The sequence below is a fragment of the Desmodus rotundus genome, chromosome 6 (genome assembly GCF_022682495.2).
Source record: "Desmodus rotundus isolate HL8 chromosome 6, HLdesRot8A.1, whole genome shotgun sequence".
Lineage (NCBI taxonomy): Eukaryota > Metazoa > Chordata > Mammalia > Chiroptera > Phyllostomidae > Desmodus > Desmodus rotundus.
The window spans coordinates 108,427,225-108,433,746 of NC_071392.1; the positions used below are offsets into that span (position 1 = coordinate 108,427,225).

Here is a 6,522-nt window from a genome sequence, read left to right on the forward strand (position 1 = left end):
TTTGAAAAGTTCACCAGGGCCAAGTTGGTTGTTTAAGACAGAAAGTTACCTTACTTTGCGGCAAGGTAGTTCTTGGCATTTGTGGCTGAGGTCTCTATTTTTTTAAGGAGGTGTCCTCATTTGCTAAAGACAATTTCTTGGCTCAGACAAACCAACTCAACCGTCACCTGCCTTCCTTGACAGGACTGCTGCTTCCCAATATCGCCACACCTAGGGTGTGTGCGGGGGCCTCGGTCTGCAGCACGAATATCTTCATCCATTCAGGGTGAGGTGGTGGCAGCTTCTGCTACACTCCCCACAGGTGGCTTGGCTCTTACTCAATCTTCTTTTGATTCCCCTGGGAAGTCTTCGGGAATTCCGAGAGTTGCTCAGGGCTGCGCGTCTTCTTGATGTGGGGCGCGTGAGACTCAGAGTGTCTGGGGCTGACCTGTCAACACGAGGCTCTGATGTTGTCCATACAAGTGGTACGTAAATCTGCGTGATTGAATTTATAACCTAGTAAGACTTTTTTATGCAAATACTATTTCGAAAAAGAAAACCAAATGTTAGATTATATTGATTCAGGAATAGAGGCATTATTCTATAAAGGGGGAAGGTGGGAAGTCTCGCCTTGTGGATGAATCGAATGCGCCCTTGCTGTCTTGTGTCACTTTGTCTCTGAATGGCTACAGAGTATGGGTGTTTATGTGTGAATGTGCGCGCGCACACACACACACACACACTTCCTCTTCTTCCTGGTCTCTTTGGACATCTCTCTGTTTTCTCTTGAAAAGTAGTTCTGGGTCTGCATCCAACTGTCTGGCTCTTGATCCTTTTAGAGCTATCAGTGATCACATGCCCTGTTTGTTTAACAGGAGCCCTTATCTTTTAACTTCAGTGTGCCTCAAACCAGGGTTTGTAGTTTCTGAGTCTCATCCAGGTACCTGTCCTTGACCTGTCTTTGTTCTGTTTCCCACCTGAGCTATCATTTTAGCCCATGACCTTCAGCTATAAGGTATGCTCCCCAAGCCCTCAAAGGCACACAGGGGCCACTAGAAGATGCTTCTCCTCCCTTGTCATAGTCAAGTTCAAGGTGGAATGAAGGTGTGCAGTGCATACCAATGATTGTTCCAGGTGTTCTTACCAAGCCAGGTTGAAGGAATGTAGTTCTCACTAGCAAAAGGCTACGGGCTCAGTGGTGACTCATGCTCATACCAGCCAAAGGTGTGGCCAAGAAAGTCTCCTCTGGAGGCCTAAATCATCATGCCAGATGACCACCCAGGTTCTATGGAAGGAGCAAAAGGTGGGAAGAAGCGGTGGGGAGAAGTAGATGGGATGGAGCCACATTCTGGGCCCTGGGCCATACGCAAGGCACTTTGAGGGATGTTTACATGCCAAATAGCACTTTAACCAGGATTCTTGGATTTCAGGTTGGCTCTAAAAACTATCCTGAACCCCAGTTGGTGGAGAAACAGCATGGGCAGCCTATGCAATAATATTACATAACATTCCCGATAATAACCATTACATTAATTAACACTAACCATTTGCCTGGCAGTGTGCTATGCAGATTGGTTCATTTAACACATTCATCAACTCAATGTGATAAATTAGTATTCCCATTTTACAGATGTGGAAACTAAGGTACAGATAAGTTAAACAACTTGTTCAGAGTTCCAAAGCTGGTGAAGGATAAAACTGGCATTTGGACCTAGGCAGCCTGACTCCAGAGCCTGTGTTTGACCACAATACCAGAGCGCTCACCGGGGTTTACACACTTGTTGTGTAAAGGGCCAAATAGTAAATATTTTTGTCATGTGGTCTATGTGACTCCTCAGCCCTACTTTTGTAGCATGACAACATTCATAGACAATGTATAAAGTAACAAAGTAGTTGTGTTCCAATAAAGCTTTATTTATAAAAACAAGCCATGGGCTAGATTTGACCCCAAGGCCACAGATTGCTGATCCCTGACATAAACCAAAGAGGAAACTGAAGTTTCAGATTCAATAAATTTTCATGGGAACAATTATTATGTGTCAGGTATTCTGAGGAACTTTTTTTTATTGAATCCTTCAAAAACTGTGAAGTTGAAAAAGAACTCCCAATTTACAAATGTGAAAACTGACATTTGGTGAAGTCAACTTTCCTTGAGACATACAGCTAGTAAATGGCCAAAGAGAACTGAACGTAACTCATCGTAACTCATGTTCCTTTGTCCTTTTTCTCTGTAGGTTGTCCAAAGAGACCGAAGCCCCATAAATGATCAAGCCTCCAGAAGCTATATTGCTGCCTTTTTCTATTTCAGGGAAGTATGACTGTGTCATAACTTGGCCAGGACTAGCCAGCTGCAAGGCATGCTGGGACCTTAGAAGTGTGCAATGTCTGGACAAAGAGGAGTGGCTGGGATGAAAATAGAGGAAACTCACCCAGCTGGAAAGCTGGCGATTGGTGGAGGGAGGAGTGCCAGTTGTTCAAAGGGATGTGGAGAATGCTGACAGGCTTCAGGTTAGTCTCATCTCTGCAAGTGAGGGTGTGGGCAGAGTTGACCAGAAATCTCCAGGCCAAAATTATACTGGGGTGGCACCCAGGTTTGAAGCAGGAGCCTGATTTGAGGCTCTGGGGAGGGGGAAAGTGGAAGGGGTTGGCCACCACTGGAGAGGGTTGGTTCTCAGGAATGAGTTCAAGGCACAGAAAGCAGTCCCAGTGAGAAACAGGAATCCTAAATGGAACACAGTCATATAACCCGGGCAGAGGTACCACCTCACCTCCCACTTCAGTTTATCAGTCATCTCCCCACAGAGCCCTTTTGCTGCAAACTCTAAGTAGAGAGACCTGCTCTTCCGTATCTCTGTGCTGCCTTTCTCTTTCCTCAGATACACTCTCGCTTCCAGGTCATTGCACTTGCCATTCCCTCTATCTCATTCCTTGAGTGCTGTCTAGAAGATCTATAATGTTAGGAAACATGTAATTTTGTCAATGTGTCCACAGTGTTTAGAATAGTCTGGGACATTGTAGGTACTCACTCTCTGTTGAATTAATGGGTTAATTTATTACAAGTTGTAATTATGTATTTCATCATTTATTATTCATCTCTCTCACTAGACTATAAGCTCTGTGAGAGAGAAAACTAAGTTTGTGCTTTTATTACTGCATCCTTAGGGCCTAGAATATATTAGGTGCTCAATAAATACTTACTGAGTAAAAGAGTGAGTGAGAATTAGGAGCAGATGTGGCTCCTAACTGAGAGAAGAAGCTCAAGAACATGTATATCTCATTATCCTAGCCCTTATCAAGTTGTATTGTATTTATTCCAATTATTTGCTAAGGATTCTATCTTTCCCACTAATTTAAAAATCCTTTAATGGTCACAGGTTGTGTCTTATTCATCTCTGAACTCAAGATCCCTAACATGAACTGGCACTTAGTAGGTGATGATTAATTACCTGCCAGGTGGATAAAAGCATAGCAAAATAGCAAAAGCCAGGTCCAAGAGTGTAAATTTGAGATCCCACTTCCTGGTGAGGCTGAGCCTGCCTAGTTTGGGACTGACACAGGGGAGGCAAGGCTATATTTGCAAGTGGTGAGTCTCAGAGATACTATCTGGGAAGGGGTGAGAGAATAAGACACAGAACACTCTCGGAGGATGGGGTTCTAGGTGAGGCTGGTCTGGAATGGGTGGCAAGTTCAGCCAAGGGAGAAGAGGCAAGCAGGTAAAGTGAAATGAGATAGGATGATGGAAAAACCAGGAAAATACCCATGGCCACCTGGTCTCCTCATGGTTATTTAGTGAACAGTGAGAGGCAACCAGGGAGCCTTGAGCTCCTGTGGCTCTAGAAAAGAGGCCAGGAGTCGTGGGGCCCTTCACATCTCAAAATAGGTAGTCAGTATAACACTAGCCCCATTCTTACCTCTCATGAAGCATGTGTCCCAATATGCTTTTCCTAACACTCTAAAACCTATAGACACCCAGCCCAATGTGGGTCAGTTACACAGAGTTGCTAGTTACAGATCACCCATGGGGTGGATCCAGGATGATTCCTGGAGTAAGCATTCATTATCAAGGATGCCTTTGGATGGTTATTTACCTTAAATGAATGAATGTTTCAAATGGATGAATCAAATGACTAAATGAATTAGCGAATGAATTAATGAATGACTGAAACAAACTTTCTGCAATTTTTTAAGATGGAAAGTCTCTTAATGGGAGACAATAGCAATAGCTTTCAAAGATGTGATCGTGCCCAAGTTGCACGGGGCTCCAAGAGAAACCACTCTGAAAGAGAAGACATTGCGTTGGGCTCTGAATACTGCAAACAATTTTTTGTTGTTTCATTGATTGTCGAGTTGGGAACTTACTGAGATTTTTTTGCATGTGTTAATATATGGATGATATTTGTAGGTGTCACATGGATGTTTTACAAAACCAGTCTTGTCTAGTTTTGGCCTATCTATACTCGTATTTCCTGCTAAGGCATATTGGGCCGAGAAAGGTGAGAATAAGTCTGCTTGTCTTATGAGAGGCATTTCCATTGATGCCTTCTTGTTATTTCTGTAGTTGCTTCATTGTGTATTTCAGCGCTATGTTCTTTGGTGTCCGATGTAACATATATATGAGCATTTGCTCTGAATTTTATTTGTGTCCATTGTCATTACCAAATGGATTAGTTCAGTATATATAGTTACTGAACTATATCTATATTTCTCTCTACCTGTATCTCTATCTCTATCTCTATATCTATGTAATTGAGAAAAAAGAACATGACAAAGAGACAGTGGGTGATGCAAAGAGATGACACAAGATGTAGTGAACTGTGAGGACACTGTGCTGTCTATGGTAAACCAAATAAAACATGGAAGTGGATGGAAAAAAGATGGGTATCTGTTGAATGTTTCCTGTTGATATGTTGGTCTGAGATGGGTATCAGCATCCCCATTTCATACACAGAAGAACTGACAACGGAGAGGTTTGGTAATGTAGCAGAAATTACTCTTTAGCAATGAAAATTCAAACCTTATTCTCTGTGGGCCCAACACTTTATCTGCTGACATTTCAGTGTTTGAGGGTGGGAGATGGTGGAGACTGCAGAGACAAGACTAGATAAAATGGGAGGTAAGGAGAGCAGGAGAATGGGAAGCCAAGATTATGGGAAGTCTAGTGACCAGGGTGGAATCTTTGTGCAACAGAGTCACTGACTCAGAGGACAGGTGAGTGGAGTTGAATCCAGAGGGATAAAACTCAGACCTACAGCTAAACGTGACCTTGAAGGGTTGAGTCCTGACACTAGAATGTACAATTTAGGAAACTTAACCTGCTGTAAACAAGTCAAAGGTGAGAAGTTGAAAATCACTTGGGGGACTACTGTAAAAGTTTAGAACTCAGAACCACGACTTTGATAAAAAGGGAGCAATAGAAATGGAGGACAATGGGGAACGTATGAGAGACATTTGGAAGGAAGAGGTTGTCTGACTTACTGTTGATCGCATATTCAAGACTAAGAAGGAAACATGTTCGGAGTAAAACAAACAAACAAACAAAAAACAGTGGGTAAGTATGTAAGTACTGCCTTAGGCCTTTTACATTCATTTTCTCATCTTACCTTGATCGACAACCATGTGAAGTACATGCCCAGACCCTACTTATAGATGATCAAACTGAGACTCAGCGAGGCTGAATGCCTGGCATGTATCTCTAGAAGTGGAATTCAAGTCCAGTTCCTTCTAATTCCAAAATCTAATTTCACACCACACATTGGAGGTGCTGCCTATTTATGGGAAACAGAAATGGGTCTCCAGTGGCCATGGTATTGGAGAAACTATGTTAAACAAATATCTGGCTTCTTTTTAAAAAAATGAAAACAAGGCAGAGTGCTGGCTGAGTCATTCACCCCAAGAAGCCTGAGGGAGGTAATTATAAACAGTTGGGACAGACATCATGGGGCGCTACCAGCAAAACCAGAGGAGAAGCAGGAAAGGACCGGCTTCGGAAAGGAGAAGAAGAACTGAAGCAGGGAAGTTATTTCAGAAGACAGAGCCAGCCAGGCGGAACCGGATAGAGCCATGTGGAACAGGAGCCTACTGTTCTCAAAGAAGAAAAAAGAAATCGAGTTCTAAAACTCAAGAGTTCCTAGAGCTATGTTGTCTCTGTGTAAACAGTAAAGTAATAGACACGTGGCCCCAGACCCTAAAGCCGTCATGCTCCATCACGTGAAGATAAGTACGAGTTGCGACAACGTAAATGGTGGAGAGACCCATGCGAACTCTCCAGGTGGGACTGGGAAGCTGAATGATGAAGTACCCCACGTACACTTAGGGGTTATTTTTTCCTAGGCTTCTCCTCTGTAGGCACTGGTGGCTTGTTTATCTTGAAAGGCTAAGTAGCTAATGTTTTTAAATTGATGGATGACCACTCGACTTTTGATAGACAACCACTGAACTAATTTTCCCTCCCCGAAATTGCTGCACCTCTAATTGCCATACCTGCTAATCTACCCCCATGGATATCCATGGGATCACCTGGGCAGCTCCTGAGCCCAAGCCCTG

The 6,522-nt window shown here is 43.3% G+C and overlaps 1 long non-coding RNA gene across 1 annotated transcript; it reads left to right on the forward strand.

Annotated features, from left to right (window-relative positions):
• Positions 1-281: 281 nt before the first annotated feature.
• Positions 282-4,904, forward strand: LOC123479653 (uncharacterized). Its single transcript, XR_006655333.2, has 3 exons — positions 282-464; positions 2,214-2,487; positions 4,168-4,904. It is a non-coding gene; the product is annotated as an uncharacterized lncRNA (long non-coding RNA).
• The last annotated feature ends 1,618 nt before the right edge of the window (positions 4,905-6,522 follow it).